The 13,242-nt window shown below is 47.8% G+C and overlaps 2 non-coding genes across 2 annotated transcripts; both read left to right on the top strand.

Annotated features, from left to right (window-relative positions):
• The first annotated feature begins 946 nt into the window (after window positions 1-946).
• Window positions 947-1,019, top strand: Trnat-ggu (transfer RNA threonine (anticodon GGU)). The gene has a single exon. It is a non-coding gene; the product is annotated as a tRNA-Thr (tRNA).
• Window positions 1,020-1,410: 391 nt separating this feature from the next.
• Trnat-ggu (transfer RNA threonine (anticodon GGU)) lies at window positions 1,411-1,483 on the top strand. The gene has a single exon. It is a non-coding gene; the product is annotated as a tRNA-Thr (tRNA).
• Window positions 1,484-13,242: the final 11,759 nt, after the last annotated feature.

Here is a 13,242-nt window from a genome sequence, read left to right as displayed (position 1 = left end):
ACTGCTGCCCTATCTTTCTGTATTTCCTCAACGAGCCCCTCATTTCCCTACTATATATATATATATATATATATATATATATATATATATATATATTTTCACCACTTTCTTTTCGACTAAAAAAATTCTTCATCTCTTTCTATGACCCACCACAACCTCCCCTTTGCTTTCCGAGGTTTTCTTGACTGCCAACCCTTATTTTCTGTCTTATTTCACGGAGCCCCTCATTTCCCATTTTCTGATTCGCTACATGCTTAGCGAGGGCCTCTGTTCTGGCAGTCTTGGTGCCAAAGGGAGCTTAAGAGGGTTCAACGCTGGTCGACCACTCTCGACATGTCGTAGACACTCGAGTCACGGCCCGGGGGTTAAAAAGAAGGTCCCCTTCACCCCGAGTAGTCCGAGTGGCACTGGCTACCACCCCCAAGTGCAGGAAACAAAAATACCTTAACATAAATACCCGAGAAAGTGCTGGGGAATCAGCTTCGCCGGTAGCGTAGTGGTTATCGCACCAGATCGGTATTCTGGAGGTCGTGGGTTCGGATCCCACCCGGCGGGCATTTTTTCACCACTTTCTTTTCGACTAAAAAAATTCTTCATCTCTTTCTATGACCCACCACAACCTCCCCTTTGCTTTCCGAGGTTTTCTTGACTGCCAACCCTTATTTTCTGTCTTATTTCACGGAGCCCCTCATTTCCCATTTTCTGATTCGCTACATGCTTAGCGAGGGCCTCTGTTCTGGCAGTCTTGGTGCCAAAGGGAGCTTAAGAGGGTTCAACGCTGGTCGACCACTCTCGACATGTCGTAGACACTCGAGTCACGGCCCGGGGGTTAAAAAGAAGGTCCCCTTCACCCCGAGTAGTCCGAGTGGCACTGGCTACCACCCCCAAGTGCAGGAAACAAAAATACCTTAACATAAATACCCGAGAAAGTGCTGGGGAATCAGCCCCGCCGGTAGCGTAGTGGTTATCGCACCAGACCGGTATTCTGGAGGTCGTGGGTTCGGATCCCACCCGGCGGGCATTTTTTCACCACTTTCTTTTCGACTAAAAAAATTCTTCATCTCTTTCTATGACCCACCACAACCTCCCCTTTGCTTTCCGAGGTTTTCTTGACTGCCAACCCTTATTTTCTGTCTTATTTCACGGAGCCCCTCATTTCCCATTTTCTGATTCGCTACATGCTTAGCGAGGGCCTCTGTTCTGGCAGTCTTGGTGCCAAAGGGAGCTTAAGAGGGTTCAACGCTGGTCGACCACTCTCGACATGTCGTAGACACTCGAGTCACGGCCCGGGGGTTAAAAAGAAGGTCCCCTTCACCCCGAGTATTCCGAGTGGCACTGGCTACCACCCCCAAGTGCAGGAAACAAAAATACCTTAACATAAATACCCGAGAAAGTGCTGGGGAATCAGCCCCGCCGGTAGCGTAGTGGTTATCGCACCAGACCGGTATTCTGGAGGTCGTGGGTTCGGATCCCACCCGGCGGGCATTTTTTCACCACTTTCTTTTCGACTAAAAAAATTCTTCATCTCTTTCTATGACCCACCACAACCTCCCCTTTGCTTTCCGATGGTTTCTTGACTGCCAACCCTTATTTTCTGTCTTATTTCACGGAGCCCCTCATTTCCCATTTTCTGATTCGCTATATATATATATATATATATATATATATATATATACAGAAAGATAGGTCAGCAGTCTACAATGCCAAAGGAGGCATAGGGGTGTGGTTGGGCTCTTTTCTTTTTCACTACGGTTAATGAAGTAACCATTTTTTTTAAATATACAGAAGAAAGAAAGAAAGAAAAACACGCGCCCAGAGTGGGGACCGAACCCACGCCTTTCGATTACATGTCGAATGCCTTACCGATTCGGCTATCTGGGCGACTGTGTTCTCCTTCACTTTCTGGGCTATTTATATTTACTAGAAGTGTATCTGACGCTTGAGGGTAGCCCCTCATTTCCTTACTATATTATTCTGTGAAAGCCTAGCGAGGGTCTCGGTTCTGGCAGCCTTGATGCCTAGGTAGCATAAGAGGGCTTCCCGCCAGTTACCCGCTCATGACAGGCTGTAGACGTTTGAGTCACGCCCCGCGGGTTGAAAAGAAGGTCCCCTTCTCCCCGTGTAGTCAGAGTGGCGCTGGCTACCACCCTCAAGCGTCAGATACACTTCTAGTAAATATAAATAGCCCAGAAAGTGAAGGAGAACACAGTCGCCCAGATAGCCGAATTGGTAAGGCATTCAACATGTAATCGAAAGGCGTGGGTTCGGTCCCCACTCTGGGCGCGTGTTTTTCTTTCTTTCTTTCTTCTGTATATTTAAAAAGAAATGGTTACTTCATTAACCGTAGCGAAAAAGAAAAGAGCCCAACCACACCCCCATGCCTCCTTTGGCGTTGTAGACTGCTGACCTATCTTTCTGTATTTCCTCAACGAGCCCCTCATTTCCTTACTATATATATATATATACATATATATATATATATATATATATATATATATATATATATATATATATATATATATATATATATATATATGTGTGTGTAGCGAATCAGAATAGGAAATGAGGGGCTCGTTGAAAATAAGACAGAAATAAGAATTGGCAGTCAAGAAGACCTCGGAAAGCAAAGGGGAGGATGTAGTAGCTCAAGATAAAGAATTTGGAAAATCAGAAAGTGGAGGTCGTGGGTTCGGATCCCACCTGGCGGGCATTTTTTCTCCACTTTCTTATTTTCCAAATTATTTATCTTGAGCTACTACATCCTCCCCTTTGCTTTCCGAGGTCTTCTTGACTGCCAATTCTTATTTCGGTCTTATATATATATATATATATATATATATATATATATATATATATATATATATATATATATATATATATATATATATATATATATATATATATATATGGGGGGATACATGTTAAAGATCCCCGGGTGGTAAAAATTACTCCCGAGCCGTCCACTACGGCACGCCTCATCCCCTGAGTGGCGTCGGCGCATTAAACCCCATAACCAATCAATCATACTCAATTATATATAGTTTTCGGTATTACGGGTATAACTGAGCGGATTAACTCACGGGCTATGACGTGAGGGGAGTTGTACCATCACAGTTACCATGGTTGCTTTCTCCGTCCACAACGTGTCGTAAGGTATTTCAAGTACGAAGCTATGAACGAAGATAGTTTTACACAGTGACGGTTCTCACAAAAAACCAAGGCGAATGTCATTCCGCTTTGTAACTAGCAGGCAGTTGGTATGTAGTTATAACTTGGTTCGGTTTTGTCTGTCGCACCAGATTATTAGCTTCGGCGTGTCGCCTAGCACGCATTTGCCGCACGGCGTGCCACCTGTGTTGCCCGTTGAGCGGACAGCACGCCTGTTTGCGCTGCGGCCTGTCAGCGGCGCGCTGCAGTTTCGGCTGTTGACCGATGCTATCGACGACCACAAACAACGCCGTCGCACGCCCTGCCGGCACGGCCGCTTCGTTTCCGCTGCAGCGGCTCCCCGCGCACGTCCCGCTCTTCTGGTTTTCTACGCGTGTGCTAAGCTTTCTAGTTCCGCAAACGATAGCGGTGCTAACAACCTCTGTCTCTTCTACGTGATAGGAGGTCTCGTTAGCCTTCCTGCGATGACCGCGCAACGAGTAGGATGAGCTCACCGTATACACGCAGTTACCGGAACCTGCAATCGGTGTTCGAAAACAACAAAAAACGAGAAGTTTGTACTTGTAAGGACGGAGAAGTGGGCGGTGAGAAAAAGATGACGCAGCTTGCAGTATACTCGGGAATAAGTTAAGAACGGCAATAGCTGATGTACGGTATCACTCCGCCTAAGCGACGGACCCGGATGTCAACAAGCGCGTGCGTTGTGAAATTAGATTCTATGAAGGCGTGATATCGTCTGCCTTTTCTCACGTAGTTTGTTTTTCGTCGCTGCAGTAGTTTATCAGCGTATTAAGTTCGAGAAATCACGGAAACGGCTCGTGTTATTCCCAGTAACGCACTACTCGCGCCGCGCGGAGTAACATCCCGCTGCGTTGATGAGGCACAGCGCAAAAATACAACTTTGTTTAATTTGAAAGAACTAGAATTCAGTATCTCACTCAGCTCCATTACAAACACAAAATATGTTTTTTAACGAAAAAAAAGCAAGAAGTATTTAAAAACTTTCAAATTTTGCGCCACAGTGACGTGTTATGAGCAAGAATGACGTCATACGGGCCAACAGGAAAACATAATTTTCAGTGCGTTAACTGCGCGTTAGCATTCAAGTGATGCGGTCAAATGAAACTAGAGGCCCCATTACAGACGTCCAGTCATGTGTCGTCGCGACAGGTCAGTTAGGCGGCCGTCAATCGCACAAACAAGGTTCCGTGACGTCATAGAAAAGTTTCGGGAAATTGGCCAGGGGGTCGCGACTGCTTCACACGTGTTCTTCAATATCTCCGTTATTTGTTCGAAGATTGCGATGATATTGGTATCATTGTTATCAGGACTAAGCAGTCTTTCTAATAAACCCAACTTGTATTTTGTCTTCATGGCTCCTTTAGCTTGTACCGGAGTATAGTGGTGCAAGGCTGGAGAAACATCATGAGCTGCCGGCCCCTCTCCCTTCATCGGAGATCCGGCTGTTCCACCTCTCATGGATTCCCGAACTTTCCGCTGAAAGTTCACGACTGGCAGGCCCGGATCATTTTGTCCGCAGGCTTGCACCATCTCTCCCAAAGTGGACCGCGTTAGCTCGAGCTAGAACCCGCGGCAACCGGCTTCGAGAACTCGGCGATTGTGCTCCCCCCTTCAGGCGCGAACGCACGTGAACTGTCGAGGAGAACAGCATGCTAGAGATCACTCCACGAACGCTGGAGAGAGTGTTCTCGAAGGTCGAGCTGGCCGACGCCAGGCGCGCGCTCACGTGCACTCGGTAGTTTTTATCTTTTTTTTTTGCGAGATCTTTACGTGGGGCAAGCCCACGCGCAAGCCTGGACGACGCCGGGAGCTCCTCACGAGGCGCACGGTCACGTGCGCTAGGCTGAGCTGAGTTTTCTGGTAACGCTCGACGGGGGAATCAAAAGTTATCAGCTCTGGCGTTAAAAAATGTCATGAGCCATTTCACTGTGGGAAGGTGGATAACCAGCGAAGCTCTTTAGCACGTGGGATAGAGGTGACACGGAATTTACGTATAAATTTGCCTTGGTTTAACGCGGTTAAACCAAGGTAGTTGAGAAAAAGCTAGGTTGTCGCGCCGAGAGCGCGAAGTGAACGCGCGTTACATCCAAACGGATTCCTTCGTCCATCTAATTCGCCTACACCATATGTTTCCGACTTAATGAACCCGGCCCCCCCCCTGCCCATTGACTTTTTTATCTGAGCCTGGCACACTAGCCCACAATTTACTCGATTGTGCGCATAACCCCGACCTCCCACCCTTTCCTTCCCCCTCCCCCTTCCTGAGCTGTGAAAGAACCTGATTACCAGCGACCACCTGGACGTCCAGCAACTTCTGGTATCTAGGGCGTCGGTCGCCCGGTCATCACTTGGATTCCCGGACTAGGGAACCACTCCTACTTGATGGCTCATTAAAGTTTCGTACTACTAATTCTACTTTACTTGCACCACAACACAACGCACAGACGCTGCTCGGCGCAGTCGGCGCTGTCGGCGTGAACGCGCATTGAATTTGGATACGCCAATGCCTCCTTGTGTCGTTTTCAGATAGAACTGTTTCCCCCATCCCCCTTTCCGCACCCCTCCCCTTACAAAGAACGAGAGATTAGCCGCTTTCACTGCGGAACCGCGCGAAGAGACGCTGGCTTGACCTTGGCTGAGCTTCAAAGTCAGAGTGACGCTGCGAGGAACGATCCGCTTTCAGGTTTTGAGTAGGGGTTATAAGTTTCCATTTACAAAATTGGCGCGTGTCTGCTTGCTTGCCATCGGAGACGATAATCTTCTGGAGCCCCTGCCACGTAGCACCCTCTCCCTCCTCCTGCTCCTGATGATGGTGATGATGATGATGTTTGAATGTTAATGACGCAAGGCCAACTACGGCCAAGGGCGCCAAGAAAGTGTTTCGATGAATAGGTGACAACTAAAATTGGTTTGAAGGAACACGAATAAAATCATTTGAAGACTATGAGCACGGCTGGTGTACAGGGCCAGGATGAAGACCGAGAGTGGTTAAAAGATAAATAAGATGGCTAATGTATAGGACCAGGGGTAAAAATATGTGTGGTATGAGATGAGCTATAAGAAGTGAACTTCTGATAGAAACTTACAGGTGCGCTGAACAGAAAACATGGCATCGTCTCCTAAAAAGTATGACGGATGTAATGGAATATGTTGTCTGTAGAGTTCTCTGAAATGTTTGCGTCATGTAATGTCGAGTGCCTTGCATTGAATGACGATGTGTATCACGGATAGGCCCTCCCCACATCTGCCACACAGGGGTCTTGGAGATCCAGTGAGCAGGTGCGAGTGTGTCACATGTGTATGGCCTATCCGTAGCATAGCTAAGGTAACTTCAATGTGTCTGTTGTGTGAGTCAGAAGTGTGTTGTCCCAAGGGTGGTTTTATTCCCTCTCCTCCTACTACCTCGCTCTTTCACTCTAAACTCACTCCCCTCATGATGAATGGGGTGGAGGTTGGCTCAATTCAATTCAAATTTCCTGCGACCGCACTGCCGGCGTGAATTTCTTGGGCCTTTTGTTTCTCTTGCGTTTGGAACAGCTCGAGCCGGCATGTTCTGTTTTAATATTTCCTTTTGTCTCCTCCTCCTCGACGTTTTCTAACGCATAGTTGTGGCATTTGGTACCTTAAAAACCAATTAAATGTGCATTATTAATTAAAAGGAGGATGGCACACTCGGTTATATTCATGTATTTTGCCTCTGATATGGCCGAGGTTTCCTTAATGCCGAATAGTGTGGACATGTTTGATCCGTGCCAGCAGTTTCAATAAACTTGAAGAATACTGCGTATACCGTATTTGCATGATTCTAACCCGTCCCCGATTATAACGTGCGGGTAAGTTTACGTAGGAAATTTCGAAGACAATTTTACGCCGATTGTACCGCGCAGGTGTGAAAGACATGACACCTCGCACCTGGCAGAAAGCGTCTTATTTGATGAACGCAACTTCGGGAGCCGAAATTTCTTGTGCTTCGTGAACATGCTTATCCAGCTCCTGCTGGCATTAAAACTGAAGCCAGCAATATTTATTAATGTTTGCGATTTAAAATGCCTTGTCCTTAAAAATTTAGGCACGACGGGCCGTTGGTTCATTCTATGCTAGTTCACGAATTCTACGCGGAAATATTAATGTTGCTGCAAACATCCGTGCTGAAGTCCGGTGATACTTTGAATGAAAATGTGGTTCTGCTCTGTTCATGTCAGTCGCATACTCATGTCTTCGGGACGCCCGGTGTGCATGATGCAGTTCGGTTCTCCTCGCTGTCAACAAATAACTTACATTGTGCTTGATGAACAATTCATAGTGGTGCCTCTTAGGAGTAATAATGAGCGAAACGAGGGACTCATTGCAACAGCAGAAATATGTGCAGCTGCTGGCTAACGTGGGCCCATTGAGGAATAGGTGCACAAATATTTACTCACGTGATGTTGACGGATTGTTTCGGACTGGATTGAGTTGGATTTTGGGAGGCGTTCGTGTCCATGTTGGCGTCTTTGAAGCCGACGTCGGTTTTGAGCCCCGTTGTAACACGCGCTCAAATCTCAAGGCTACTTCTGGCAAAAACGATGCGCGTTAGGCTCGCGCAAACACGGTATATACCTCTTGATCAAGCCTTCTTTCAGCTTTTGGCAGGGTCACCGAACCGAGTGACAGGCAGACACAAAGACAGACCGGAATTTGCGCGTTTAGGTAGCCCAAGATAGACTATAGTCGTAAAAAGTCGCTCAAAACCTGTTGGTTAAAAAAGCGATTTTTAGGATACACTGAGCGGAAGCTTGGGTTTGTTGGGGATTGATATTCGACTAGAATGCACAGCGCAAAAGACAAGTGCAAAAGACGAGGGGTCGGACGGGCGCTGACTTCAACTAATCTTTATTGACGAAATCGCCAGGAAACACGTACAAATGAACCAAATACACACGCACACACACAAAATAATTGGCGTGAGGTCTCACTTTTCGACTTATGAACACCTATAGCGATATAGGAAGTTCGCTTTTAGTGAGGGTGTTTTCAGGGATCATAGAAATTAGTGAATGCTGCAACGTTTTATTTTCGCTAATTGTGTGTGCCCCTTGCTTCACAGCATGCAAGGGAGCCGTTTCCGTGTTTTTTTTTCACCATACCTGTTTTTCATCGTACCTGGCCCTAATAAACGATCCCGAGGCATTCACGTTAGCGCTGACCACTGCAGGTTAGCTGTGGTGGGAAACGGCGAGGCGCGATACTCTTAACTCTGTCTGCAGAGAGAAGTAACGCCTCGACCATCGCAATATCGCAGCGTCGAAATCAGGAAAGAAAATTAGACGACCATTGCACTGTTGAGTAACTTGAATTTCCCGCCAGCAGTCTGAATGCGAAGGAATAATCCTGGTGAGCACCCGAGCAAAAGGTGCCGCTAACGGCAGAAGACGTAGCGCCTTTGAAACATTTAATCGCTGTAACAGTGCAGCTGTGGATGATTGGTACCTTCAGAATCGATAAGGAAGAATGGAAGAAAAACGCGATACATGATGCGACCGCAATGCACCTGTGTATAGTAGTGCAGCCGACTTTACAGGTACTGGATGTATTCCGTATTATAGAGATACATGAGTCCCTTTAACATTGTCTCTGTAGGTAGCTTTACTTGTTCTGTCCTGGATCCTCAGTCTCCAGTCCACATTTTACATACCCTTTCTTTCTTTTTAAAACCCTCCTTACCCAGACCCCATGTGTACGGTAGCCAGCCGGACTCTTCTTTGGTGGTCCTCCCTGCCTTTTCTATACTGTCTTATCCTTTCTTCCTTCCTTTGTACATTGACGCAAGGCTAGTTACATATCTGTGGTAAAATGTCTTCTCACCAATTCGTTTACGTGTAGTTGTGAAGCAAACGGGAACGAGGCCCACCTTTTAGCACAACGGCGGCACAGAATCCTTACATAAGCAACATGGTTTTAGCGCTAAAAATGGACGAACCGAAGAAAGAGGGCAGTATATGCGCTAACTAACGTCTGGTTTTATTGCCATGACGTGCAACGATGTACATATATGAAAAGAAACAAGGAAGATGCGCAGATGAGCTGTGCGCACAACTTCACTAACCACTTTAGGAGGCTACGAGAGGGCGCTGTCAAACCAATTCATTTCGCAGGCATACAGAGATATAGACGTATCGCTAACAAAAATCGCCTCTTTTAGATGCGACACTCAGAGCATCTCTTGTTGGCGGCCCTGTCCTTCCTGCGTGCGTCCGTTGTTGTCTGCGTGCGTCCGTTGTTGTCCGCAGCCACTCTCCCCCTCTCCTCTTCGATAGCGAACACTCTCTCGCGAGAGCATTGGATTGGATTCGATTGGATTAGCTTAGCTTGGCTTGACTTGGATTGGATTGGATTTGGATTGGATTGGATTAAAGTGGGTTGTGTTGGATTGTGTTGCGTCGTATATATCCGCGGCACTCTCTCTCTCCGCGGTCTCCCCTCCTTCGGGTGCGCTGCGCATATGACCGGTGTGCCGCTGTCCGGCGGCCTTTCGGTCGACGGTTGCTCTCCGCTTGCGCTTGAAACCCCTCAGCGTCGCATCACACCAGGGTTCCCGCGACGGGAGGTGGGCGTAATTTTTTTTTCTTTATGCGATAGGCCTCCGAGAGTTCACGGGCTGTTTGGTCCCGGCTTCTGCATGGAATCTTGGCCTGGCAAAACATCGGCTCACACGCCGTGCATTTGTTGCAGTGAGACGAAAGATGGGCCCCATTTAAAGAAAGTTGATCCATCACGAGAAAGCTCCGTGTTCAACCATTGTCGCCGTAAGACGGATGGGTGCATAAGCATAATTTTTAAGTGCAGAGCACTTTAGGGGCTCGCCTTTTCGCCGTAGCTCGATGTAACGCTCGATGTCAAGCGACTGTCGGAATCAGTTGGCGAAGCGAGATAACGGATCCAAGTAGAGCCCGGCGTTCCGTCGTAGAGCGTCCCACAGAGGCTTAAAAAACCAAGCGATTTAAATAGTCATAACCGTACGAAACCCCGAAACCGTTCGAAAAAAAAAAAAAACTGCAGGTACCGTTGACGCAAAATTTATGTAACTAACCGGCAGCACCCGCTTTCATTTAGTTAGGAACGCTCGTTGGGTTAGTTTTTGCGGTAGTAAGCAAACAAAAAGTGGCACTGCAACGCCAGCACGGGCGGATGGAGCAAGCACAAAAAGCACAGGACTATAGCGCTGTTTCAGGCATGGGGCGCATGAGCACTGCGGAGGCGGGAAATTTGAATTGCACTGGGTGGTAGCAGTGAGAAGATAGCGGCGCTACAGCCCATTATGGCGAACCACTGCTCTGCACTTCCGTCAACTTTCACGTTGAGTGAAACGGCTTTAATTTATTATTTCACTTCACCCGTTTTAGCGTCACGTACGCCATCAGTGAGAGCATTAAAGCTTCGCTTTAAAAACACCCGTGTGCCGAATTTCGCAGCACACACGTCACATATCCCCTGGGGGTCTAAATTAATCCGTAGCCCTATACGGCGCACATCATAGCCACGCAATGTGCTGTTCCGGCGTGTAAAACCCTTTACAGGGGAAATTTATTTTGTGTTAGCTGATTTAGTTATGAGAATAATGGTTGATGTTTACGGTGTTCTAAATAACCCAATATTTTCATTGTAGGCTGACTGCAATTGCCTTGTTGTCACTCAACTGAGTTCCCATACGCTGCATTCCTGTGGGCGTTGTTGAGATTTTGGCTAAACGCTGGATCTACGGCGTTTTATAACTTTTAATTTATTTTTGTGCGTGCGTGCGCGTGCGTGCACGTGTGCGTGCGTGCGTGCGTGCGAGTGCGCCTGCATGCGTGCGTGTGTGCTTGCATGTGTATACGTGTGCGTACGTGTGCGTGTGCGTGCGTGTGCGTGCGTGTATGTGTGTGTGCGTGGGTATATGCGTGTATGTGCGTTTTTGTGTGTGTGCGCGCGTGTGTGCGCGTGCGTGAGTGTGCGTGTAGGCGGGCATGCGGGCGTGCGTACGCACGCCTGTTGAACCTTTGAGGGCGCACGAATATCCAGGCTTTGATAGCCCCTTTTTGCGATGAGAAATTGTTGTTTTAAACATACCAGCGTCTAATCACGGCGGGCCACAGTGCATTACATACTTTTCCTTTCCTCGCGCTCCCATTCGGTAGTTATAATGTCCTGCGCGGAGCTCTAATTGCGCCTGGAGCGAAGGACTCGTGTATATTGTTACTACTGAGTAAAAGGACAGTATAGCAGGTATATATTAAAGGAGTTCCACTCAATCTGAAAGCTTTCAAGTGTCGAGCACTGATTCGCCAGAGGGTCTGTGGCGCCCTCTTTTGACTAGCTTCAGTATCATCCTTGCGTTGATACCGAAAGTGGTCAAGAGAGGCCACCGCAGCCCCTGAAATGGTCTATAAAGAGACACTGGACTGAGTTCTCATTAATTCAAGGCAATTGTTTCGTTAACTCGCGACTTTTTCTTTATTTTATGCTATTGTGTATTTATTTTGGCCTATCAACGGCTGCCTCCGTGGCAACGGCGCAGCGCAAAGATCACCCCAACACATTGCATATAGTAGCCTGTGCCTCTGTGGCGCGTTGCGATTGACATCAGCTTCGAAACGCGAGAGAGCCAGGTTCGATCGCGACCAGGGGAAGCGGTCGGTGATCTTTACGAAGCCTGTGTTTGGGTGAGTGACCCCGGACGGGCTACGACGACCAGCCGGGCCCCTAAAGTGATCCGCACTTAAGATGACAAAGCGCATACCTACGGCGGAATGAGCCAGGGTATTGGCTACGATAAATTGGTTGCTAAACCAAATTGGAGGGCCATCTTATTTCAGGCTGACAGAACTCCCGCAGTCAGCTGGTGGAGCAGGAGGACTAGCTTAATTGTAAAAGTACAACATGATTGCCCTGGTGGGGAAAGAGAGGGACACGGAGGTAAGAAATAAACGAAAATGTATCACTGTTCAAGGTTCAATCACTTGAAATGGTGGACAGCATTTTAAAGTTCATTGTTCCGTGAAGATATAGTTCGTAGATTTCGTGAAGCGATAGGGGCTACGTTTATGACAGGAGTCGGTTCAGGTTATCACACTAACGTGTAGAGACCACTGGTTAGTGAGTATTCAATTATTTTCTCTAGCGCTGTGGGGTCTGCCTGAACGCGTTGCAAATGCGCTTCTTCATCTGTGGGTGGGATACCGAGGTACAATAGTAGATCGAGACCACCCTTGAAGCGTGGACAGTGCCATATCAAAAGATATAGGTTAGGTATGCATGTCTCGTCACAATAGGGGCAGCGTTGGATGCGCGAGCTGGCTCCATCGCTCCATTTATGTACTACATGAGGGGTTAGTGCAGTGTTAGCATATATTTTATCAGCTGTCACCTCCCCCAGAGTGTGGCCGTCTTGAGCGTGCCTAGTACACCCACCGGGGTGGTATATTGCAGCCTCTTGCGACTCTCTGCCTTGAATTTCCTCAGGTAAAGTTGCCAGTCTGGTCGTGGCGGTGTTAAAATGGGGCACTGGAAACTACTTTAGGTGTGTTAAGTCTCTCCGGGGCGGTGGTGTAAGCCGTGTGGTTGCCATGTACCCCAAAGCTGTGTCCCAGGGACCAGACGATGGGGATGGCGATGCCTTCCAGTTGATTTTGTTGAATTTCTCGGATGGCATACCGTATTTCGTGGCTGTATAATTTGCGAAAATGTTCAGTTCAAGCTGGTGGGGAAACAGAAATATGCTCTGTACCAACACATGGCGCGATACCCGCGGAGGAGGGGAGATTGACCAAAGAATAACTTTCCACGCACCGTGCCAGGCATGCCGGCTTCCTTTCTCGCTCGCTTCCTCAGCTGCAGACGCTTCATTTTCACATTTCACGCGCTCGACGCCCCTCCTTTCTCAGTGAAAGGTCAGCCATCACGTTTTGGTTTTGTGCCTCTGGCAGGCGTTGTCCAGTACGGCACGTTGGCGAGCAAGGTAAACCGGAAGCGAGGAGACAACTACTACCAGATAGAAAGGAGGCCTTAGAACAGAGCCACCAGCATGAGGCCACT

This window comes from Haemaphysalis longicornis, unplaced genomic scaffold, assembly GCF_048455015.1.
Source record: "Haemaphysalis longicornis isolate Haplotype H1 unplaced genomic scaffold, Haemaphysalis longicornis Haplotype H1 scaffold_10, whole genome shotgun sequence".
Taxonomy (NCBI): domain Eukaryota; kingdom Metazoa; phylum Arthropoda; class Arachnida; order Ixodida; family Ixodidae; genus Haemaphysalis; species Haemaphysalis longicornis.
The sequence above is the reverse complement of the archived record's forward strand: the minus strand, read 5'-3'. Positions and strand labels throughout refer to the sequence as shown.